Source organism: Manacus candei, unplaced genomic scaffold (assembly GCF_025592945.1).
Source record: "Manacus candei isolate 608988 ecotype Guabito, Panama unplaced genomic scaffold, ASM2559294v1 h1tg000264l, whole genome shotgun sequence".
Lineage (NCBI taxonomy): Eukaryota > Metazoa > Chordata > Aves > Passeriformes > Pipridae > Manacus > Manacus candei.
The window spans coordinates 28,713-54,900 of record NW_026138312.1 but is presented as its reverse complement, the minus strand read 5'-3'; the positions used below and the strand labels follow the sequence as shown (position 1 = coordinate 54,900).

Below are 26,188 nucleotides of genomic sequence, written 5' to 3'. Positions count from 1 at the left end.
CTAACCCCTAACCCTAACCCTAACCCTAACCCTAACCCTAACCCTAACCCTAACCCTAACCCTAACCCTAACCCTAACCCTAACCCTAACCCTAACCCTAACCCTAACCCTACCCTAACCCTAACCCTAACCCTAACCCTAACCCTAACCCTAACCCTAACCCTAACCCTAACCCTAACCCTAACCCTAACCCTAACCCTAACCCTAACCCCTAACCCTAACCCTAACCCTAACCCTAACCCTAACCCTAACCAACCCTAACCCTAACCCTAACCCTAACCCTAACCCTAACCCTAACCTAACCCTAACCCTAACCCTAACCCTAACCCTAACCCTAACCCTAACCCTAACCCTAACCCTAACCCTAACCCTAACCCTAACCCTAACCCTAACCCTAACCCTAACCCTAACCCTAACCCTAACCCTAACCCTAACCCTAACCCCTAACCCTAACCCTAACCCTAACCCTAACCCTAACCCTAACCCTAACCCTAACCCTAACCTAACCCTAACCCTAACCCTAACCCTAACCCTAACCCTAACCCTAACCCTAACCCTAACCCTAACCCTAACCCTAACCCTAACCCTAACCCTAACCCTAACCCTAACCCTAACCCTAACCCTAACCCTAACCCTAACCCTAACCCTAACCCTAACCCTAACCCTAACCCTAACCCTAACCCTAACCCTAACCCTAACCCTAACCCTAACCCTAACCCTAACCCTAACCCTAACCCTAACCCTAACCCTAACCCTAACCCTAACCCTAACCCTAACCCTAACCCTAACCCTAACCCTAACCCTAACCCTAACCCTAACCCTAACCCTAACCCTAACCCTAACCCTAACCCTAACCCTAACCCTAACCCTAACCCTAACCCTAACCCTAACCCTAACCCTAACCCTAACCCTAACCCTAACCCTAACCCTAACCCTAACCCTAACCCTAACCCTAACCCTAACCCTAACCCTAACCCTAACCCTAACCCTAACCCTAACCCTAACCCTAACCCTAACCCTAACCCTAACCCTAACCCTAACCCTAACCCTAACCCTAACCCTAACCCTAACCCTAACCTAACCCTAACCCTAACCCTAACCCTAACCCTAACCCTAACCCTAACCCTAACCCTAACCTAACCCTAACCCTAACCCTAACCCTAACCCTAACCCTAACCCTAACCCTAACCCTAACCCTAACCCTAACCCTAACCCTAACCCTAACCCTAACCCTAACCCTAACCCTAACCCTAACCCTAACCCTAACCCTAACCCTAACCCTAACCCTAACCCTAACCCTAACCTAACCCTAACCCTAACCCTAACCCTAACCCTAACCCTAACCCTAACCCTAACCCTAACCCTAACCCTAACCCTAACCCTAACCCTAACCCTAACCCTAACCCTAACCCTAACCCTAACCCTAACCCTAACCCTAACCCTAACCCTAACCCTAACCTACCCTAACCCTAACCCTAACCCTAACCTAACCCTAACCCTAACCCTAACCCTAACCCTAACCCTAACCCTAACCCTAACCCTAACCCTAACCCTAACCCTAACCCTAACCCTAACCCTAACCTAACCCTAACCCTAACCCTAACCCTAACCCTAACCCTAACCCTAACCCTAACCCTAACCCTAACCCTAACCCTAACCCTAACCCTAACCCTAACCCTAACCCTAACCCTAACCCTAACCCTAACCCTAACCCTAACCCTAACCCTAACCCTAACCCTAACCCTAACCCTAACCCTAACCCTAACCCTAACCCTAACCCTAACCCTAACCCTAACCCTAACCCTAACCCTAACCCTAACCCTAACCCTAACCCTAACCCTAACCCTAACCCTAACCCTAACCCTAACCCTAACCCTAACCCTAACCCTAACCCTAACCCTAACCCTAACCCTAACCCTAACCCTAACCCTAACCCTAACCCTAACCCTAACCCTAACCCTAACCCTAACCCTAACCCTAACCCTAACCCTAACCCTAACCCTAACCCTAACCCTAACCCTAACCCTAACCCTAACCCTAACCCTAACCCTAACCCTAACCCTAACCCTAACCCTAACCCTAACCCTAACCCTAACCTAACCCTAACCCTAACCCTAACCCTAACCCTAACCCTAACCCTAACCCTAACCCTAACCCTAACCCTAACCCTAACCCTAACCCTAACCCTAACCCTAACCCTAACCCTAACCCTAACCCTAACCCTAACCCTAACCCTAACCCTAACCCTAACCCTAACCCTAACCCTAACCCTAACCCTAACCCTAACCCTAACCCTAACCCTAACCCTAACCCTAACCCTAACCCTAACCCTAACCCTAACCCTAACCCTAACCCTAACCCTAACCCTAACCCTAACCCTAACCCTAACCCTAACCCTAACCCTAACCCTAACCCTAACCCTAACCCTAACCCTAACCCTAACCCTAACCCTAACCCTAACCCTAACCCTAACCCTAACCCTAACCCTAACCCTAACCCTAACCCTAACCCTAACCCTAACCCTAACCCTAACCCTAACCCTAACCCTAACCTAACCCTAACCCTAACCCTAACCCTAACCCTAACCCTAACCCTAACCCTAACCCTAACCCTAACCCTAACCCTAACCCTAACCCTAACCCTAACCCTAACCCTAACCCTAACCCTAACCCTAACCCTAACCCTAACCCTAACCCTAACCCTAACCCTAACCCTAACCCTAACCCTAACCCTAACCCTAACCCTAACCCTAACCCTAACCCTAACCCTAACCCTAACCCTAACCCTAACCCTAACCCTAACCCTAACCCTAACCCTAACCCTAACCCTAACCCTAACCCTAACCCTAACCCTAACCCTAACCCTAACCCTAACCCTAACCCTAACCCTAACCCTAACCCTAACCCTAACCCTAACCCTAACCCTAACCCTAACCCTAACCCTAACCCTAACCCTAACCCTAACCCTAACCTAACCCTAACCCTAACCCTAACCCTAACCCTAACCCTAACCCTAACCCTAACCCTAACCCTAACCCTAACCCTAACCCTAACCCTAACCCTAACCCTAACCCTAACCCTAACCCTAACCCTAACCCTAACCCTAACCCTAACCCTAACCCTAACCCTAACCCTAACCCTAACCCTAACCCTAACCCTAACCCTAACCCTAACCCTAACCCTAACCCTAACCCTAACCCTAACCCTAACCCTAACCCTAACCCTAACCCTAACCCTAACCCTAACCCTAACCCTAACCCTAACCCTAACCCTAACCCTAACCCTAACCCTAACCCTAACCCTAACCCTAACCCTAACCCTAACCCTAACCCTAACCCTAACCCTAACCCTAACCCTAACCCTAACCCTAACCCTAACCCTAACCCTAACCCTAACCCTAACCCTAACCCTAACCCTAACCCTAACCCTAACCCTAACCCTAACCCTAACCCTAACCCTAACCCTAACCCTAACCCTAACCCTAACCCTAACCCTAACCCTAACCCTAACCCTAACCCTAACCCTAACCCTAACCCTAACCCTAACCCTAACCCTAACCCTAACCCTAACCCTAACCCTAACCCTAACCCTAACCCTAACCCTAACCCTAACCCTAACCCTAACCCTAACCCTAACCCTAACCCTAACCCTAACCCTAACCCTAACCCTAACCCTAACCCTAACCCTAACCCTAACCCTAACCCTAACCCTAACCCTAACCCTAACCCTAACCCTAACCCTAACCCTAACCCTAACCCTAACCCTAACCCTAACCCTAACCCTAACCCTAACCCTAACCCTAACCCTAACCCTAACCCTAACCCTAACCCTAACCCTAACCCTAACCCTAACCCTAACCCTAACCCTAACCCTAACCCTAACCCTAACCCTAACCCTAACCCTAACCCTAACCCTAACCCTAACCCTAACCCTAACCCTAACCCTAACCCTAACCCTAACCCTAACCCTAACCCTAACCCTAACCCTAACCCTAACCCTAACCCTAACCCTAACCCTAACCCTAACCCTAACCCTAACCCTAACCCTAACCCTAACCCTAACCCTAACCCTAACCCTAACCCTAACCCTAACCCTAACCCTAACCCTAACCCTAACCCTAACCCTAACCCTAACCCTAACCCTAACCCTAACCCTAACCCTAACCCTAACCCTAACCCTAACCCTAACCCTAACCCTAACCCTAACCCTAACCCTAACCCTAACCCTAACCCTAACCCTAACCCTAACCCTAACCCTAACCCTAACCCTAACCCTAACCCTAACCCTAACCCTAACCCTAACCCTAACCCTAACCCTAACCCTAACCCTAACCCTAACCCTAACCCTAACCCTAACCCTAACCCTAACCCTAACCCTAACCCTAACCCTAACCCTAACCCTAACCCTAACCCTAACCCTAACCCTAACCCTAACCCTAACCCTAACCCTAACCCTAACCCTAACCCTAACCCTAACCCTAACCCTAACCCTAACCCTAACCCTAACCCTAACCCTAACCCTAACCCTAACCCTAACCCTAACCCTAACCCTAACCCTAACCCTAACCCTAACCCTAACCCTAACCCTAACCCTAACCCTAACCCTAACCCTAACCCTAACCCTAACCCTAACCCTAACCCTAACCCTAACCCTAACCCTAACCCTAACCCTAACCCTAACCCTAACCCTAACCCTAACCCTAACCCTAACCCTAACCCTAACCCTAACCCTAACCCTAACCCTAACCCTAACCCTAACCCTAACCCTAACCCTAACCCTAACCCTAACCCTAACCCTAACCCTAACCCTAACCCTAACCCTAACCCTAACCCTAACCCTAACCCTAACCCTAACCCTAACCCTAACCCTAACCCTAACCCTAACCCTAACCCTAACCCTAACCCTAACCCTAACCCTAACCCTAACCCTAACCCTAACCCTAACCCTAACCCTAACCCTAACCCTAACCCTAACCCTAACCCTAACCCTAACCCTAACCCTAACCCTAACCCTAACCCTAACCCTAACCCTAACCCTAACCCTAACCCTAACCCTAACCCTAACCCTAACCCTAACCCTAACCCTAACCCTAACCCTAACCCTAACCCTAACCCTAACCCTAACCCTAACCCTAACCCTAACCCTAACCCTAACCCTAACCCTAACCCTAACCCTAACCCTAACCCTAACCCTAACCCTAACCCTAACCCTAACCCTAACCCTAACCCTAACCCTAACCCTAACCCTAACCCTAACCCTAACCCTAACCCTAACCCTAACCCTAACCCTAACCCTAACCCTAACCCTAACCCTAACCCTAACCCTAACCCTAACCCTAACCCTAACCCTAACCCTAACCCTAACCCTAACCCTAACCCTAACCCTAACCCTAACCCTAACCCTAACCCTAACCCTAACCCTAACCCTAACCCTAACCCTAACCCTAACCCTAACCCTAACCCTAACCCTAACCCTAACCCTAACCCTAACCCTAACCCTAACCCTAACCCTAACCCTAACCCTAACCCTAACCCTAACCCTAACCCTAACCCTAACCCTAACCCTAACCCTAACCCTAACCCTAACCCTAACCCTAACCCTAACCCTAACCCTAACCCTAACCCTAACCCTAACCCTAACCCTAACCCTAACCCTAACCCTAACCCTAACCCTAACCCTAACCCTAACCCTAACCCTAACCCTAACCCTAACCCTAACCCTAACCCTAACCCTAACCCTAACCCTAACCCTAACCCTAACCCTAACCCTAACCCTAACCCTAACCCTAACCCTAACCCTAACCCTAACCCTAACCCTAACCCTAACCCTAACCCTAACCCTAACCCTAACCCTAACCCTAACCCTAACCCTAACCCTAACCCTAACCCTAACCCTAACCCTAACCCTAACCCTAACCCTAACCCTAACCCTAACCCTAACCCTAACCCTAACCCTAACCCTAACCCTAACCCTAACCCTAACCCTAACCCTAACCCTAACCCTAACCCTAACCCTAACCCTAACCCTAACCCTAACCCTAACCCTAACCCTAACCCTAACCCTAACCCTAACCCTAACCCTAACCCTAACCCTAACCCTAACCCTAACCCTAACCCTAACCCTAACCCTAACCCTAACCCTAACCCTAACCCTAACCCTAACCCTAACCCTAACCCTAACCCTAACCCTAACCCTAACCCTAACCCTAACCCTAACCCTAACCCTAACCCTAACCCTAACCCTAACCCTAACCCTAACCCTAACCCTAACCCTAACCCTAACCCTAACCCTAACCCTAACCCTAACCCTAACCCTAACCCTAACCCTAACCCTAACCCTAACCCTAACCCTAACCCTAACCCTAACCCTAACCCTAACCCTAACCCTAACCCTAACCCTAACCCTAACCCTAACCCTAACCCTAACCCTAACCCTAACCCTAACCCTAACCCTAACCCTAACCCTAACCCTAACCCTAACCCTAACCCTAACCCTAACCCTAACCCTAACCCTAACCCTAACCCTAACCCTAACCCTAACCCTAACCCTAACCCTAACCCTAACCCTAACCCTAACCCTAACCCTAACCCTAACCCTAACCCTAACCCTAACCCTAACCCTAACCCTAACCCTAACCCTAACCCTAACCCTAACCCTAACCCTAACCCTAACCCTAACCCTAACCCTAACCCTAACCCTAACCCTAACCCTAACCCTAACCCTAACCCTAACCCTAACCCTAACCCTAACCCTAACCCTAACCCTAACCCTAACCCTAACCCTAACCCTAACCCTAACCCTAACCCTAACCCTAACCCTAACCCTAACCCTAACCCTAACCCTAACCCTAACCCTAACCCTAACCCTAACCCTAACCCTAACCCTAACCCTAACCCTAACCCTAACCCTAACCCTAACCCTAACCCTAACCCTAACCCTAACCCTAACCCTAACCCTAACCCTAACCCTAACCCTAACCCTAACCCTAACCCTAACCCTAACCCTAACCCTAACCCTAACCCTAACCCTAACCCTAACCCTAACCCTAACCCTAACCCTAACCCTAACCCTAACCCTAACCCTAACCCTAACCCTAACCCTAACCCTAACCCTAACCCTAACCCTAACCCTAACCCTAACCCTAACCCTAACCCTAACCCTAACCCTAACCCTAACCCAAACCCTAACCCTGACCCTGACCCTGACCCTGACCCTGACCCTGACCCTAACCCTAACCCTAACCCTAACCCTAACCCTAACCCTAACCCTAACCCTAACCCTAACCCTAACCCTAACCCTAACCCTAACCCTAACCCTAACCCTAACCCTAACCCTAACCCTAACCCTAACCCTAACCCTAACCCTAACCCTAACCCTAACCCTAACCCTAACCCTAACCCTAACCCTAACCCTAACCCTAACCCTAACCCTAACCCTAACCCTAACCCTAACCCTAACCCTAACCCTAACCCTAACCCTAACCCTAACCCTAACCCTAACCCTAACCCTAACCCTAACCCTAACCCTAACCCTAACCCTAACCCTAACCCTAACCCTAACCCTAACCCTAACCCTAACCCTAACCCTAACCCTAACCCTAACCCTAACCCTAACCCTAACCCTAACCCTAACCCTAACCCTAACCCTAACCCTAACCCTAACCCTAACCCTAACCCTAACCCTAACCCTAACCCTAACCCTAACCCTAACCCTAACCCTAACCCTAACCCTAACCCTAACCCTAACCCTAACCCTAACCCTAACCCTAACCCTAACCCTAACCCTAACCCTAACCCTAACCCTAACCCTAACCCTAACCCTAACCCTAACCCTAAACCTAAACCCTAACCCTAACCCTAACCCTAACCCTAACCCTAACCCTAACCCTAACCCTAACCCTAACCCTAACCCTAACCCTAACCCTAACCCTAACCCTAACCCTAACCCTAACCCTAACCCTAACCCTAACCCTAACCCTAACCCTAACCCTTTCGCTAACCCTAACCCTAACCCTAACCCTAACCCTAACCCTAACCCTAACCCTAACCCTAACCCTAACCCTAACCCTAACCCTAACCCCAAACCCTAACCCTAACCCTAACCCTAACCCTAACCCTAACCCTAACCCTAACCCTAACCCTAACCCTAACCCTAACCCTAACCCTAACCCTAACCCTAACCCTAACCCTAACCCTAACCCTAACCCTAACCCTAACCCTAACCCTAACCCTAACCCTAACCCTAACCCTAACCCTAATGGCGCCCTAACCCTAACCCTAACCCTAACCCTAACCCTAACCCTAACCCTAACCCTAACCCTAACCCTAACCCTAACCCTAACCCTAACCCTAACCCTAACCCTAACCCTAACCCTAACCCTAACCCCTAACCCTAACCCTAACCCTAACCCTAACCCTAACCCTAACCCTAACCCTAACCCTAACCCTAACCCTAACCCTAACCCTAACCCTAACCCTAACCCTAACCCTAACCCTAACCCTAACCCGCCCTAATGGCGCCCTAACCCTAACCCTAACCCTAACCCTAATGGCGCCTGCTAACCCTAACCCTAACCCTAACCCTAACCCTAACCCTAACCCTAACCCTAACCCTAACCCTAACCCTAACCCTAACCCTAACCCTAACCCTAAACCCTAACCCTAACCCTAACCCTAACCCTAACCCTAACCCTAACCCTAACCCTAACCCTAACCCTAACCCTAACCCTAACCCTAACCCCTAACCCTAACCCTAACCCTAACCCTAACCCTAACCCTAACCCTAACCCTAACCCTAACCCTAACCCTAACCCTAACCCTAACCCTAACCCTAACCCTAACCCTAACCCTAACCCTAACCCTAATGGCACCCTAACCCTAACCCTAATGGCACCCTAACCCTAACCCTAACCCTAACCCTAACCCTAACCCTAACCCTAACCCTAACCCTAACCCTAAACCCTAACCCTAACCCTAACCCTAACCCTAACCCTAACCCTAACCCTAACCCTAACCCTAACCCTAACCCCTAACCCTAACCCTAACCCTAACCCTAACCCTAACCCTAACCCTAACCCTAACCCTAACCCTAACCCTAACCCTTTCGCTAACCCTAACCCTAACCCTAACCCTAACCCTAACCCTAACCCTAACCCTAACCCTAACCCTAACCCTAACCCTAACCCTAACCCTAACCCCAAACCCTAACCCTAACCCTAACCCTAACCCTAACCCTAACCCTAACCCTAACCCTAACCCTAACCCTAACCCTAACCCTAACCCTAACCCTAATGGCGCCCTAACCCTAACCCTAACCCTAACCCTAACCCTAACCCTAACCCTAACCCTAACCCTAACCCTAACCCTAACCCTAACCCTAACCCTAACCCTAACCCTAATGCTAACCCTAACCCTAACCCTAACCCTAACCCTAACCCTAACCCTAACCCTAACCTTGCTAACCCTAACCCTAACCCTAACCCTAACCCTAACCCTAACCCTAACCCTAACCCTAACCCTAACCCTAACCCCTAACCCTAACCCTAACCCTAACCCTAACCCTAACCCTAACCCTAACCCTAACCCTAACCCTAACCCTAACCCTAACCCTAACCCTAACCCTAACCCCTAACCCTAACCCTAACCCTAACCCTAACCCTAACCCTAACCCTAACCCTAACCCTAATCCTAGTCCCTAATCCTAACCCTAACCCTAACCCTAACCCTAACCCTAACCCTAACCCTAACCCTAATCCCTAACCCTAACCCTAACCCTAACCCTAACCCTAAACCCTAACCCTAAACCCTAACCCTAACCCTAACCCTAACCCTAACCCTAACCCTAACCCCTAACCCTAACCCTAACCCTAACCCTAACCCTAACCCTAACCCTAACCCCTAAACCTGACTGTACCACTAACCCTAAGCTTTAGGGGTAGGTTTAGGTGTAGTATAACTGTAACCCCTAACCCTAATACTATACCTAAACCTACCCCTAAACCTACTTGTAACCCCTAACCCTAATACTACACCTATACCTACCCCTAAAACTAACTGTACCCCTAACCCTAATGTTTAGGGGTAGGTTTAGGTGTAGCATAACTGTAAACCCTAACCCTAAATCTAACTATAAGCCTAATGCTGACTGTAACCCTCTCTCTAGGCCTAGGTCCAGGTTTAGGGTTAGAGTTAGTCTTAAGGTTAGGTGTACTGTTAGGGTTAGGTAGTCGGTCAGGCCTAGGGTTGGGTGATGGTTATCATTAGGGTTAGGTGTTGAGTTAGGGTTTGGGTTGGCTTAGGGTTATGCGTAGGGTTGGGATTTAGGCTAGGTTTACGTTTAGGTGTAGGGTTAGGGCCAGGTGTAGGGGTAGGATTAGGGTTTGGGTTATTTATAAGGCTAGGCGTTGTCCTTCCCCTAGGGGAAGGTGTGGAGTTTGGGCTAGGGTTTGGCTTACAGGTAGGCCTAGGGTTAGGGTTTGGGAGAGGTGTAGGTCTAGGGTTGATGGGGGTTTCTTGGGTGGTTCTTTTTGTGTTGTGAGGTGTGTGTGTGGTGTTATTTGGGTGTTTTTTTATGTATTTTTATTATTTTTAATAAATATTATTTTTATGTGCAATTCTATGATTGTCAACAAGGTGGCAGCAGTTCGATTAATTTTCAGTTGCAATTCCGTTTTTATTTCGGCAGGTGGCGCTGTTATGAATTTTTTAACTGCAGTTCCTGTTTTCTGTCAGCAGGTGGCGCAGTTATGAATTTTTTTAAATGTAGTTCCTGTTTTCTGTCAGCAGGTGGCGCAGTTATCAATATTTTTAAATGCAGTTCCTGTTTTCTGTCAGCAGGTGGCGCAGTTATGAATTTTTTTAATGCAGTTCCTGTTTTCTGTCAGCAGGTGGCGCAGTTATGAATTTTTTTTTTTAATGCGGTTCCTGTTTTCTGTCAGCAGGTGGCGCAGTTATGAATTTTTTTTTAATGCAGTTCCTGTTTTCTGTCAGCAGGTGGCAGTATTTCATGTAAAATATAAGCGCAATTCCTTTTCCATGTCACCAGGTGGCAGTGTTGCTATGCGATTTTTTACTTACTAGATTTTTTTTGTTTCATAACCGTATTTATTACTGTAGTTTTCTATAAAAATTGGATAATTGGCTTGTAATTGCTCAGTTGTTTGAAAATTTACTTAAGTAAGTCCACAAAAATTAAAATCGGGAGAAGAGTCTAAAAAAACTAAAATCAGGAGAAGAGCCTAACAGAAATAAAACCACAAGAAGAGCCTAAAAAAATTAAAATCAGGAGAAGAGCCAAAGAAAATTAAAATCAGGAGAGGAGCCTAAGAGAAATAAAAGCAGGAGAAGAGCCAAAGAAAATTAAAATCAGGAGAGGAGCCTGAGAGAAATAAAAGCAGGAGAAGAGCCTAAGAAAATTAAAATCAGGAAAAGAGTCTAAATGAATTAAAATCAGGACAAGAGTCTGAAAAAACTAAAATCAGGAAAAGAGTCTAAAAGAATTAAAATCAGGAGAAGAGCCTAACAGTATTAAAATCAGAAGAAGAGCCTAAAAAAAATTAAAATCAGAAGAGCATAAGAGAATTAAAATGAGGATAAAAGACAAATAGAATTAAAATCAGGAGAAGAGCCTAAGAAAACTAAAATCAGAAGAGCCTAAGAGAAATAAAAACAGGAGAAAAGCCTAAAAAAATTAAAATCAGGAGAAGAGCCTAAAAAAATTAATATCAGGACAAAAGCCTAAAAAAATTAAAGTCAGGAGAAGAGCCTAAAAGAATAAAAATCAGGAGAACAGCCTAAGAAAATTAAAATCAGGAGATAACCCTAAGAAAATTAAAATCAGGAGAAGAGCCTAAGAGAAATAAAATCAGGAGAAGAGTCAAATAGAATTAAAATCAGGAGAAGAGCCCAAAAAAATTAAAATCAGGAGAAGAGCCTAAGAAAATTAAAAACAGGAGAAGAGCCTAAGAAAATTTAAATCAGGAGAAGAGCCTAAGAGAATTAAAATCTGGAGATAAGCCTAAAAAAACTAAAATCAGGAGAAGAGTCTAAGAAAATTAAAATCAGGAAAAGAGTCTAAAAGAATTAAAATCGGGAGAAGAGACTGAAAAAATTAAAATCAGGAGAAGAGTCTAAAAGAATTAAAATCAGGAGAAGAGCCTAAGAGTATTAAAATCAGGAGATAAGCCTAAAAAAAAAAAAATCAGGATAAGAGTCTAAGAGTATTAAAATCAGGAAAAGAGCCTAAAAGAATTAAAATCAGAAGAACTTAAAAAAATTAAAATCAGGAGAAGAGACTAAGAGAATTAAAATCAAGAGAAGAGTCTAGGAAATTTAAAATCAGGAGAAGAGCCTAAAAGAATAATAATCAGGAGAAGAGCCTAAAAAAATTAAAATCAGGAGAAGAGCCTAAAAAATTAATATCAGGACAAAAGCCTAAAAAAATTAAAATCACGAGAAGAGCCTAAAATAATTGAAATCAGGAGAAGAATCTAAGAGAAATAAAATCAGGAGAAGAGTCTAAAAAAAAAAAATCAAAATCAGAAGAGCCAAAGAGAATTAAAATTAGAAAAGCCTAAGAGAATTAAAATCAGGAGAAGAGCTTAAGAAAATTAAAATCAGGAGAAGAGCCTAAGAAAATTAAAATCAGGAGAGGAGCCTAAAAAAAATTAAAATCAGGAGAGGAGCCTAAGAAAATTAAAATCACGAGAAGAGCCTAAAACAATTAAAACCAGGAGAAGAGCTTAAAAAAATTAAAACCAGGAGAAGAACATAAAAGAATAATAATCACGAGAAGAGCCTAAAAGAACTAAGATCAGGAGAAGAGCCTAAAAAAATTAAAATCAGGAGAAAAGCCTAAGAGTATTAAGATCAGGAGAAGAACCTAAGAGTATTAAGATCAGGAGAAGAGTCTAAGAAAATTAAAATCAGCAGAAGAGCCTAAAAAAATTAAAATCAGCAGAAGAGCCTAAAAAAATTAAAATCAGCAGAAGAGCCTAAAAAATTAAAATCAGGAGGAGAGCCTAAAAAAATTAAAACAGGAGAAGAGCCTAAGAGAATTAAAATTAGGAGAAGAGCATAAAAAAATTAAAAACAGGAGAAGAGTCTAAAAAAAATAAAATCAGGAGAAGAGTCTAAGAGAATTAAAATCAGGAAAACAGCTTAAAAGAATTAAAATCAGAAGAAGAGCCTAAAAAAAATAAAATCATGAGAAGAGCCTAAAAAAAATAAAATCAGGAGATAAGACTAAAAAAAATAAAATCAGGAGAAGAGTCTAAGAGTATTAAAATCAGAAAAAGAGCCTAAAAGAATTAAAATCAAGAGAAGAGTCTAAGAAATTTAAAATCAGGAGAAGAGCCTAGGAGAAATAAAAGCAGGAGAAGAGCCTAAAAGAATAATAATCAGGAGAAGAGCCTAAAAAAATTAAAATCAGGAGAAGAGTCTAAGAGAAATAAAATCTGGAGATAAGCCTAAAAAAACTAAAATCAGGAAAAGAGTCTGAAAGAATTAAAATCGGGAGAAGTGTCTGAAAAACTTAAAATCAGGAGAAGAGCCTAAGAGAAATAAAAGCAGGAGAGGAGCCTAAGAGAAATAAAAGCAGGAGAAAAGTCTAAAAAAATGAAAATCAGGAGAAGAGCCTAAGAGAAATAAAAGCAGGAGAGGAGCCTAAGAGAAATAAAAGCAGGAGAGGAGCCTAAGAGAAATAAAAGCAGGAGAGGAGCCTAAGAGAAATAAAAGCAGGAGAGGAGCCTAAGAGCAATAAAAGCAGGAGAGGAGCCTAAAAAAATTAAAATCAGGAGAAGAGCCTAAAAAAATTAAAATCAGGAGAAGAGCCTAAAAAAATTAAAACAGGAGAAGAGCCTAAAAAAATTAAAACAGGAGAAGAGTATAAAAAAAATAAAATCTGGAGAAGAGCCAAAGAGAATTAAAAGCAGGAGAAGAGTCTAAAAAAAATAAAATCAGGAGAAGAGCCTAAGAGTATTAAAATCAGGAAAACAGCTTAAAAGAATTAAAATCAGAAGAAGAGCCTAAAAAAAAATAAAATCAGGAGAAGAGCCTAAAAAAAATAAAATCAGGAGAAGAGCCTAAAAAAAAATAAAATCAGGAGAAGAGCCTAAAAAAAAATAAAATCAGGAGAAGAGCCTAAAAAAAATAAAATCAGGAGATGAGCCTAAGAGAAATAAAGTCAGGAGAGGAGCCTAAGAAAATAAAAAAATCAGGAGAAGGGCCTAAAAAAATTAAAATCAGGAGAAGAGCCTAAGAGAAATAAAATCAGGAAAGGAGCCTAAAAGAATTAAAATCAGAAAAAGAGCCTAAAAAAATTACAATCAGGAGAAGAGAGTAAGAGAATTAAAAGTAAGAGAAGAGATTAAGAGCATTAAAATCAGGAGAAGAGCCTAAGAGAATTAAAATCAGGAGAAGAGACTATGAGAATTAAAAGCATGAGAACGGACTAAGAGAAATAAAAGCAGAAGATGAGACTAAGAGAATTAAAATCAGGAAAAGAGACTAAGAGAAATAAACGCAAGACAAAATTAGAGGGCATTTCTAAAGCTGCAGTGCATCCCTGCTTCTCATGCTGCCTCCCCAGCTCACCTCCAATGCCTGGACACTCCCAAAAGTTACCCAGATGGCCCCTACCATCACTAAAGATAAGTGCCTCCTCGCTCATCGTTTTAAAACTCGGAGATTGCAGATGAGGACAGCTCAAGAAGACCTATCTGGGTCAGTCGCCCCATCGTGAGGTGGTTCCTGCAGTCACGGGGTTACTCCGATTCAATAACGAGAAAAAAAACCATAAGCAATATGTGAGTTGTGTGGCACAGAGCTCGAACCCCAGTGATCCCTCTACTGACCATCACCCAGGCCCTGACCGGAGTCGGATACTGTGGCTGTCACCTTCTGGGATACCTGAGTGAGTGAGACACAAAATTAGATGGCATCTCTAAAGCTGCAGGGGATCCCCGCTCCTCCTGCTGCCTCCCCAACTCACCTCCAAGGCTCCTCTCTCTTCAGCTGCTCCCAAGACCGCCCCTGCAAATGAAATGGGTAAATGCTCAAACACTCAGCTCTCCAACATTTAGGGAATGCTCACAACCAAAGACAAAAACCTCTAAACCCCGGACACTCTTTGCTACTCCACCTAGCCGGGACTCCATACACCCAAGCAGGGCATCACAAGACCATCCTGCTCACAGACTGCACAGCCATCGGCTCGACTCTCTGAGGGAACTGACATGTTGACGTCAGACTCGGAGGAATATTCCATCTACCCACTGATCCAAGTAGCAGGGCAGAGCAGGTCCAGGTTGACCCCAAGTGAGACACCCCGCACCCGCAACGACACAGACCATGTGACAATTAAGAGACGAAGGACACAAAACACGGACAAGACAAAGGACATGACACAGACTGGAACTGCTCTGCCCTGCACACGTGAATCCAGTGATAAAAATTAAGCCCTTCCTTTGATGCGTCCAAATAACCTGTGCCAGGATACCCACTGCACCAGACTCATTTCAAAAATCCCTCCAGGCGAGGCACACACTTGCACAGACTCCCAACCCCTCTCTGGGGCTTTCCCTGCACTTATCTTTCTGAGAGCCGCGGATGCCAATCCAGCTTTGATCCACAGGAGGGGCACCTGGGCTGGCTCAGAGGTTCCTGCCATCGTCAGACTACCGGTAGTCAACTGCGAGAAAGAAAACCAGACACCGTATCTCAGTAGGGTGGCACGTGGCCCCATGATCCCTCTACTCACTCTCAACGAGGCAAGTCCTTGTGTCATTGCCTCTGACCAGACCTGGACAACGTGCTGTCATCTTCTGGGATACCTGAGTGAGTGAGACACAAAATTAGAGGCCATCTCTAAAGCTGCAGTGCATCCCCCCGCCTCCTGCTGCTTCCCCAGCTCACCTCCAAGGCTCCTCTCTCTTCAGCTGCTCCCAACACCGCCCCTGCAAATGAAACGGGGAAATGCTCAAACACTCAGCTCTCAAACATTTAGGGATTGCTCACAAGGAAAACCAAAAACCTCTAAACCCTAGACACTCTTTGCTACTCTACCTGGCTGGGACTCTACACACCCCAGCAGGGCATCGCAAGACCGTCCTGCTCACAGACTGCACAGCCATCGGCTCGACTGTCTGAGGGAACTGACATGTTGACGTCAGACTTGGAGCCATATTCCATCTACCCACTGATCCACGGAGCAGGGCAGAGCAGGTCCAGGCTGACCCCAAGTGAGACACCCCACACCTGCGACCACACACACCACATGACACAAAACATGGACCAGACAAAGGACATGACACAGACTGGAACTGCTCTGCCCGGCACACGTGAATCCCATGATAAAAAGTAAGCCCTTCCTTTGATGGGTCCAAATAACCTGTCACAGGGTACCCCTTGCACCAGACTCATTTCAAAAATCCCTCCAGGCGAGGCACACACTTGCACCGACTCCCAACCCCTCTCTGGGGCTTTGCCCTGCACTTATCTTGCCGAGAGCCGGGGATGTGAATCCATCTTTGATGCAGAGGAGGGGCACCTGGGCTGGCTCAGAGGTTCCTGCCATCATGAGTCTACTAGGAGTCAACTGTGAGAAAGAAAACCAGACACTATATCTGAATTGTGTGACATGTGGCCCCAGCCCCCATGATCCCACTACTCACTGTCACTAAAGCAGTTCCTCAGGTCGTTGGCGCTAACCAGACTTGGACAATGTGCTGTCACCTTCTGGGATACCTGAGTGAGCCAGAGACAAAATTAGAGGGCATCTTTAAAGCTGCAATGCATCCCCCCTCCTCCTGCTGCCTCCACAACTCACCTACAAGGCTCCTCTCTCTTCAGCTGCTCCCAACACCGCCCCTGCAAATGAAATGGGCAAATGCTCAAACACTCAGCTCTCAAACATTTAGGGATTGCTCACAACCAAAGCCAAAAACCTCTAAACCCTACACACTCTTTACCACTCTACCTAGCCGGGACTCTAGACACCCCAGCAGGGCATCGCAAGACCATCCTGCTCACAGAATGGACAGACTCTGAGCAATATTCTATCTACCCACTGATCCACGTAGCAGGGCAGAGCAGTTCCAGGTTGACCCCAAGTGACACACCCCACACCTGTGACAACACAGACCATGTGACACAATTAAGAGACGAAGGACACAAAACACGGACAAGACAAAGGACATGACACAGACCGCAACTGCTCTGCCCTGCACACGGGAATCCAGTGATAAAAACTAAGTCCTTCCTTTGATGTGTCCAAATAACCTGTCACAGGATACCCCTTGCACTGGACTAATTGCAAAAATCCCTCCAGGAGAGACACACACTTGCACCGACTCCCAACTCCTCTCTGGGTCTTTGCCCTGCACTTATCTTGCCGAGAGCTGGGGATGTGAATCCATCTTTGATGCAGAGGAGGGGCACCTGGGCTGGCTCAGAGGTTCCTGCCATCATCAGACTACTTGGAGTCAACTGCAAGAAAGAAAACCAGACACCGTATCTCAGTAGTGTGGCACGTGGCCCCAGCCCCCATGACCCCTCTACTCACTGTCACCCGGGCAGGTCCTCGGGTCACTGGTCCTCACCGGAGTCGGACACAGTGGTTGTCATCTTCTGGGATACCTGAGTGAGTGAGACACAAAATTAGATGGCATCTCTAAAGCTGCAGGGGATCCCCGCTCCTCCTACTGCCTCCACAACTCACCTCCAAGGCTCCTCTCTCTTCAGCTGCTCCCAAGACCGCCCCTGCAAATGAAATGGGCAAATGCTCAAACACTCAGCTCTCAAACATTTAGGGAATGCTCACAACCAAAGCCAAAAATCTCTAAACCCTAGACACTCTTTGCTACTCTACCTAGTCAGGATTCTAGACACCCCAGCAGGGCATCGCAAGACCATCCTGCTCACAGACTGTACAGTCATCGGCTCCACTGTCTAAGGGAACTGACATGATGGTGTCAGACTTAGAGCAATATTCCATCTACCCACTGATCCAAGTAGCAGGGCAGAGCAGTTCCAGGCTGACCCCAAGTGACACACCCCACACCTGTGACCACACAGACCATGTGACACAATTAAGAGACGAAGGACACAAAACATGGACAAGACAAAGGACATGACACAGACTATAACTGCTCTGCCCTCACATAAGAATCCAATGATAAAGAGTAAGTCCTTCCTTTGATGGGTCCAAATAACCTGTCACAGGATACCCACTGCACCAGACTCATTTCAAAAATCCCTCCAGGCGAGGCACAGACTCGCACCAACTCCCAGCCCCTCTCTGGGGCTTTCCCTTCACTTATCTTTTCGAGAGCCGGGGACGTCAATCCAGCTTTGATCCACAGGAGGGGCACCTGGGCTGGCTCAGAGGTTCCTGCCATCGTCAGACTACTCGGAGTCCACTGCAAGAAAGAAAACCAGACACCATATCTCAGTAGTGTGACACGTGGCCCCAGCCCCCAGGATCCCACTACTCACTGTCACTGAGGCAGGTCCTCGGGCCGCTGGCTCTGGCCAGACTTGGACAACGCACTGTCATCTTCTGGGATACCTGAGTGAGTGAGACACAAAATTAGATGGCATCTCTAAAGCTGCAGTGGATCCCTGCTCCTCCTGCTGCCTCCCCAGCTCACCTCCAAGGATCCTCTCTCTTCAGCTGCTCCCAACACCGCCCCTGCAAATGAAATGGGCAAATGCTCAAACACTCCGCTCTAAAACATGTAGGGATTGCTCACAAGGAAAGCCAAAAACCTCTAAACCCTAGACACTGTTCGCTACTCTACCTAGCCGGGACTCTACACACCCCAGCAGGGCATCGCAAGACCGTCCTGCTCACAGACTGCACAGCCATCGGCTCCACTGTCTAAGGGAACTGACATGCTGAGCTGACATTCAGAGCCATATTCCATCTACCCACTGATCCACAGAGCAGGGCAGAGCAGGTCCAGGCTGACCCCAAGGGAGACATCCCCCACCTGTGATCCCACACACCACGTGACACAAAACACGGACAAGACAAAGGACGTGACACAGACCAGAACTGCTCTGCCCTGCACACGTGAATCTAACGATAAAAAGTAAGCCCTTCCTTTGATGCGTCCAAATAACCTGTGCCAGGATACCCCTTGCACTGGACTCATTTCAAAAATCCCTCTGGGCAACTGCTCCTCCTGTGTGTGCCAAGGGCCTGTTAGGGCAGACCCTTTCCCCTGTGCTCATTTGAAAATCCCTCCCTCCTAACCATAAAACTGGACCCAGCTCTCATCCCCTCTCCAGGTGCTAGTCCTCCACTTATCTTTCCCACAGCTGGGGATGTGAATCCATCTTCGCTGCCAAGGAAGGACGCCCGGCTGGCTCAGAGGGTCCTGTGATCCCTGACTCGGTCGCTGTGAGAAAGAAAACTGGAATTGAGACAAGAGTTCAGCAGCACGTGGGAGATAACCCTGCAACTGGCTACTCACCATCCCCTGAGCTCAGAGGTTCTCGGGCCACTGGCTCCGACCCCAGTCGGAGGCTGCTGCCGTCACCGTGTGCCGTACCTGGGGGAGTGAGAAAAAAAGTTACGTGGTGTGTTTGAAAGTAAGGGAGACCCCAGCACGTCCTCACTACCTCCCCGACTCAACCTCAATGCTCCTCCTTTGCCAAACACAGGCTGGATGGCACCTGCAACTGGAAAAGGTCCAGCCTTAATTGATGACCCTCGTAGTACTAGGAGATTACTCACAAGGACAGCTGAAGACCATCAAACCTAACTGGCAGGTGGCTGCGGCCCTCTGAGGCTGCACACATTCTCTGCAAAGGAAAAAAGCCAAAGGCAAATGTACAGACTGAGGTACTGCCTGAAAGGATGGCTTTCCTAGGGTAGCTCCTACCTACCTCTCCTCCACAGTGACCTCTTACCAGCAGGGGCCCTGAAGCACTGGACTGTCTGTGAGAAGGTGGCAGAACCCCTGGAAAACACAACAAACAAAGCATGTGCACAGATTCACCACAACACCTGTAAAAGACCATCTAGTCCTGTCCTGGAGTCAATGCTCACCTTGCTCACTGGGACTCACCTGGATCACCTCCCCTCCGGTGCCTAGAGCCTCCTGGGGCCAGGGCTCTGGATCTGAAAACAAAGAGTAAACAAACCAGAACAACAAAACCCTTAATATGTTAAGTAAACGAAAAGCCAAAAGCCACATCTTGGTGCTGATGTCAGGTAATGACCCACCTTCTCGCTCTGCTCCTCTACCCTCTGTTCTGTTCAACTCTGCTTTACACCCTGTCTCTCTCACATGGTAAAGAAACCCTAACCAAAGTCACCCAGATAGATGGGGAGAGCTCAAAGAGTCTCCCTTCTCTTTAGGCAAACCACCCAGGGTCATTGCCTGCAGCCAAAGACTGCAGCTGTAATCACACAGAATATGTGGTGAATGAGAAGAAAACTTAAGTGGCACATCTGAAAAGTCAGTGGGTGCCTTCACAGGCATTTAGGTGGCTCCTGGACACTGCTTTCCACCCATACTACCTTCAAAACACCCCTGGCAATTCCTAAGCTGGTACCCCAGCCCTCTCTCCATCTCTGGGCTGTAACCCCCCACTGACTACTTGCAAACCTGGGTGTCTGTAGCCATCTTCAACACAGAGCAGCTTCACCTGAAAATGGGATAACACTGGTGAAAAAACACCAAACTGCAGTTGAGAAGATCAGGAGATCCCAAAAGATGCAAAGCTCCTAAGGAAAAGGAAAAAAGATAACCAATTATAAAAACAGCTTACCAACACCAAGTTATTAAATTTAAAAACCCTGCATGTGAGCGTAATCCTCTTCATTGCCATATACAGCTCTGCTTCTTTGGATGCCAAAGCTGATGCTTCAATAAAACAGGAATAGCTGGAAAAGTCCCATTTAATGAAAGAAAGGGAGAGCTCTTACCTCTTTGAAGCCCGGCTGCTGAATGACCTCCCTGAGCAAAGGCTGGGGTTAATATACCCCTGGCCGTGCCCACCTCCCTTCCCGTGAGGCCCCGGGGGAAAGGGAGCAGCCCAATCCCAGACAGTATAAAAGCCCTGGGAGCAGCAGCACCTGAGTGGCATCTCTGATTTAAAACCAGGATGGGTGGAGCCTGACGATGAAAAAGATTCTTAATGAAAGCAGGTATTGTAGTTGATATTGGGTTTCGAGTTGGTATGGGATTAGGATGCGGGCTGGGGCGGCTCGGGGTGCGGGCTGGAGCGGGAGCTGGAGTCGGGGCGGCGGGGAGCTGGAGTCGGGGCGGCGGGGAGCTGGAGTCGGGGCGGGGAGTGAGGAGTCGGAGCGGCGGGGAGTGAGGAGTCGGAGCGGCGGGGAGTGAGGAGTCGGAGCGGCGGGGAGTTGGAGTCGGAGCGGCGGGGAGTGAGGAGTCGGAGCGGCGGGGAGTTGGAGTCGGAGCGGCGGGGAGTGACGGAGTCGGAGCGGCGGGGAGTTGGAGTCGGAGCGGCGGGGAGTGACGGAGTCGGAGCGGCGGGGAGTGACTGAGTCGGAGCGGCGGGGAGTGACTGAGTCGGAGCGGCGGGGAGTGACTGAGTTGGAGCGGCGGGGAGTGACTGAGTTGGAGCGGTGGGAGCCTGGAGAGGGGCGGGCTGGGGCTCCGCGGTGTGGCCGCGTCCTACCTGCGGGACAAGGGTGATCCTGGCGGTACCGGAACGGGGCACGGGGGGGCCCGGAGGGAGCCCCGGGGATGTCGGGACCCTCACGGGGTGTTGGGCTGAGCCCCCGGGGATGCCGGGACCCTCCCGCGGGGCCGGGCTGAGCCCCCGGGGATGCCGGGACCCTCCCAGGGCGCTTCGCGACGGGGATGTGGAGTGAGGTAATAACAGGAATCAGGAAGTGCTGCCACGGACCCGCACCTGGTCCGGTGGCTGTGCCGAGGTTTGAACCGGGAAAGAGCCGCTGTCCTGCGGTGAGGACCGGGGAAAAATGGTTTTGCTATGAGAGTGGAGAGATTCGGATTAGAAATTAGGAAAAGCTTGGGTGGTCAAGTATTGAAATAGGCTGCCCAGGGAGGTGGTGGAGTCGCCGTTGCTGCAGGTGTTCAAAGGGTGTCTGGATCTGGTGCTGGGTGACGGTTTAGGAGTTACAGTGGCAGTGTTGGGTAAGAGTTGGGCCGTGATGCCGAAAGACCCAGTCTGAAAAACTGCTCGGAGACTTTTGTATTTTTAAACAGCAAGGTATCTGTTTATTTAACAGCTTGTGCTTAATTATTCTTAATTATTCTGAATTAATTAATTAATCACAATCTGCGCTCTTTTGAATATGGTACTTAATTTATACCACAGCCATAATTTGAGTAATGATAACAAAAAAAAGGCTGGACCTTTTCCAGCTGCAGGTGCCCTCCAGCCTGCCTTTGGCAAAGGAGGAGCATTGAGGTTGAGTCGGGGAGGTAGTGAGGAGGTGCTGGGGTCTCCCTTACTTTCAAACACACCCCATAACTTTTTTTCTCCCTCCCCCAGGTACGGCACACGGTGACGGCAGCAGCCTCCGACTGGGGTCGGAGCCAGTGGCCCGAGAACCTCTCAGCTCAGGGGATGGTGAGTAGCCAATTGCAGGGTTATCTCCCACGTGCTGCTGAACTCTTGTGTCAGTTTCTGTTTTCTTTCTCACAGCGACCGAGTCAGGGATCACAGGACCCTCTGAGCCAGCCGGGCGTCCTTCCTTTACATGGAAGATGGATTCACATCCCCAGCTGTGGGAAAGATAAGTGGAGGACTATCACCTGGAGAGGGGATGAGAGCTGGGTCCAGTTTTATGGTTAGGAGGGAGGGATTTCAAATGAGCACAGGGGAAAGGGTCTGCCCTAAGAGGCCCTTGGCACACACAGGAGGAGCAGTTTACTTTTCATCATGGAGTAGGATGTGCAGGGCAGAGCAGTTCAGGTCTGTGTCGTGTCCTTTGTCCAGTCTGTGTTCTGTGTGTTACAATTCACAATCACGGTGTCTTTGCTTTCTGCTCTCAAAGTTCTTATCTGAGATGCCAAGGCATCATTCCTAGGGTCTTGAACCTTTGCACTGCCCAGCTCAGTGCCCATACCATCTGTTCTTTGACTCACTAGCTTGGACGTGCATCGGAATCGCATCTGAGAAGTGTCAGGTCAGGTGTCTTTTACAGCCTCCTTACAGGTTGTATCGGTAGCTGTGCTGTGCAGTCATCCCTTGTCATCCCACCTGGGACTTGTGAGAGTCTAAGAAGATTCTGAACATAGCATTGTCTCCCATCCATCTTAGCCATTTTGTAGGCAGTTCTTGTCCCAGGCCATTCTGTTAGAGTGGTTTTTCAGGCTCCTCAGAGCCTCCTCCGTTCAGTCTCGCCGTATCCTCCGTCTTCTCGTGCGGCAGCACATCCATTTTGGCGTCGTTCCTTTCTCAGAGTTCTCTCTCCTGGTTGCACCACAGCACTTGTCTGGAAATGTGTGCTTGGAGTTTGTGTTGGGCCTGGAACTGCTCTGCCCTGCAGTGTGGAGTTGGGGGTAGGGGGAGTAGAAAGGAGACTTTCCAGTTACCCTGTGGATAGGCTTAGCCACTGAGGGCAGGGCCTTAAAGTTAGGGCAGTGTTTGTGCAGGTTGTCTTTGGACCCCAGAGGGCTTGTCTAAGGAGAAGTGACAATTGCACAGCAGTTAAGGTGCCCCTGTCTATGTGGCTGACTTTGGTAACTCATTTCTTTGCAGCGTCGGAGGGACTGGATGTAAAGCAGAGATGAACAGAAGAGGCTGGAGGAGCACAGTCAGAAGGTGGGTTCTCATGTGAGGTCAGAGCCAACACATGACTTTTGGGCCTAGGTTTACTTGATCATTTGAATGGTTGTTTTTGGTTTTTTTCAAGATGCAGAGCCCCCGGCCCAGCAGACGATAGGCACTAGAGGGAAGGTGAGCCTGGTGAGGAAGGTGAGCAGGGACTGCAGGACAAAACTAGCTGCTCTTTTGCAGGCGGTGTGCTTGTGGTGAATCTGTGTACATACTTGTTTTTTTGTTTTCCAGGCAGTGCACCGACTTCTGACGTGCAGTCCAACGTGATGGGGACCCTGCCTGTAAGAGGTCACGGTCAAGGGGTGTCAGACAGAAACTGCCATGGGGGCAGCAAACTCTTGGGCAGTATCTCAGTACTCACATTTGCCTCTGGGGTTTTTTTGCAGGAGATGTAGACAGCCTGACAGGGCCGAAGCCAACTCACAATGAGGAGATGGACACGGTTTGGTCCCCTGGAGCTGTCCTTGTAGGTAATCTCTGAGTATTAAAAGGATCAGCAATGAAGCACTGAGCTTTTCTGATTGCAGGTGCCATCCGGGTAACCTTTGGGAGCAGATGAGCATTGGAGGTGAGTCGGGGGGGGAGGCAGGAGGAGCAGGGATCCACTGCAGCTTTAGAAATGCCCTCTAATTGTTTCTCTCTCTCGCTCAGGTATCCCAGAAGATGACAGCACATTGTCCAAGTCTGGTCAGAGCCAGCGACACGAGGACCTGCCTCGGTGCCAGTGAGTAGAGGGATCGTCGGGGCTGGGGCCACGTGTCACACTACTCAGATACGGTGTCTGGTTTTCTTTCTTGCAGTTGACTCCGAGTAGTCTGACGATGGCAGGAACCTCTGAGCCAGCCCAGGTGCCCCTCCTCTGCATCAAAGATGGATTCACATCCCCGGCTCTCGGCAAGATAAGTGCAGGGCAAAGCCCCAGAGAGGGGTTGGGAGTCGGTGCAAGTGTGTGCCTCGCCTGTAGGGATTTTTGAAATGAGTCCGGTGCAAGGGGTATCCTGTGACAGGTTATTTGGACACATCAAAGGAAGGGCTTTGTATCCTTGGATTCCCGTGTGCAGGGCAGAGCAGTTCCAGTCTGTGTCACGTCCTTTGTCTCGTCCCTGTTCTGTGTCCTTCGTCTCTTAATTGTGTCACATGGTGTGTGTGGTCACAGGTATGGGGTGTCTCACTTGGGGTCAGCCTGGAACTGCTCTGCCCTGCTACGTGGATCAGTGGGTAGATAGAATATTGCTCAGTCTGACATCAACATGTCAGTTCCCTCAGACAGTGGAGCCGATGGCTGCACGGTCCTGCCGGATGGAGCAGGTGTCCGTAACTCAGGTGCAATCATGTGCAAGTGAGCTCATCCAGCAGCTGGTACGGCACACGGTGACGGCAGCAGCCTCTGACTGGGGTCGGAGCCAGTGGCCCGAGAACCTCTCAGCTCAGGGGAGGGTGAGTAGCCAATTGCAGGGTTATCTCCCACGTGCTGCTGAACTCTTGTGTCAGTTTCTGTTTTCTTTCTCACAGCGACCGAGTCAGGGATCACAGGACCCTCTGAGCCAGCCAGGTGTCCTTCCTTTGCATAGAAGATGGATTCACATCCCCAGCTGTGGGAAAGATAAGTGGAGGACTCCCACCTGGAGAGGGGATGAGAGCTGGGTCCAGTTTCATGGTTAGGAGGGAGGGATTTTCAAATGAGCACAGGGGAAAGGGTCTGCCCTAAGAGGCCCTTGGCACACACAGGAGGAGCAGTTTACTTTTCATCATGGAGTAGGATGTGCAGGGCAGAGCCGTTCAGGTCTGTGTCGTGTCCTTTGTCCAGTCTGTGTTCTGTGTGTTACAATTCACAGTCACCACATCTTTGCTTTCTACCCTGAAAGGTCTTTCTGCTCTCAAAGTTCTTATCTGAGATGCCAAGGCATCATTCCTAGGGTCTTGAACCTCTGCACTGCCCAGCTCAGTGCCCATACCATCCGTTCTTTGGCTCATTAGCTTGGACGTGCATCGGAATCGCATCTGAGAAGTGTCAGGTCAGGTGTCTTTTACAGCCTCCTTACAGGTTGTATCGGTAGCTGTGCTGTGCAGTCATCCCTTGTCATCCCACCCGGGACTTGTGAGAATCTAAGAAGATTCTGAACATAGCCTTGTCTCCCATCCATCTTAGCAATTTTGTAGGCAGTTCTTGTCCCAGGCCATTCTGTTAGAGTGTCTTTTCAGGCTCCCCAGAGCCTCCTCCGTTCAGTCTCGCCGTATCCTCCGTCTTCTCGTGCGGCAGCACATCCATTTTGGCGTCGTTCCTTTCTCAGAGTTCTCTCTCCTCGTTGCACCACAGCACTTGTCTGGAAATGTGTGCTTGGAGTTTGTGTTGGGCCTGGAACTGCTCTGCCCTGCAGTGTGGAGTTGGGGGTAGGTGGAGCAGGA

At 48.6% G+C, this 26,188-nt stretch overlaps 2 long non-coding RNA genes across 6 annotated transcripts; one reads left to right on the top strand and one right to left on the bottom strand.

The window, feature by feature from the left end:
- Nucleotides 1–15,374: 15,374 nt before the first annotated feature.
- On the bottom strand, nt 15,375–21,044 carry LOC127464741 (uncharacterized). Its single transcript, XR_007901568.1, has 8 exons — nt 20,614–21,044; nt 19,889–20,123; nt 19,737–19,804; nt 19,474–19,551; nt 18,796–19,398; nt 16,742–16,973; nt 16,400–16,592; nt 15,375–15,497 (listed from the first exon to the last, which is right to left on the bottom strand). It is a non-coding gene; the product is annotated as an uncharacterized LOC127464741 (long non-coding RNA).
- A 1,772-nt stretch (nt 21,045–22,816) lies between these two features.
- On the top strand, nt 22,817–25,398 carry LOC127464740 (uncharacterized). Of its 5 annotated transcripts, none has more exons than XR_007901565.1 (5): nt 22,817–23,767; nt 23,859–23,920; nt 24,014–24,350; nt 24,434–25,219; nt 25,295–25,398. It is a non-coding gene; the product is annotated as an uncharacterized LOC127464740 (long non-coding RNA). The 5 variants fall into 5 exon arrangements; XR_007901567.1 differs by lacking the exon at nt 25,295–25,398 and having other exon boundaries at nt 23,859–23,902; nt 24,014–24,070; nt 24,169–24,350; nt 24,434–25,205; XR_007901563.1 differs by lacking the exon at nt 25,295–25,398 and having other exon boundaries at nt 24,014–24,070; nt 24,169–24,350; nt 24,434–25,205.
- Nucleotides 25,399–26,188: the final 790 nt, after the last annotated feature.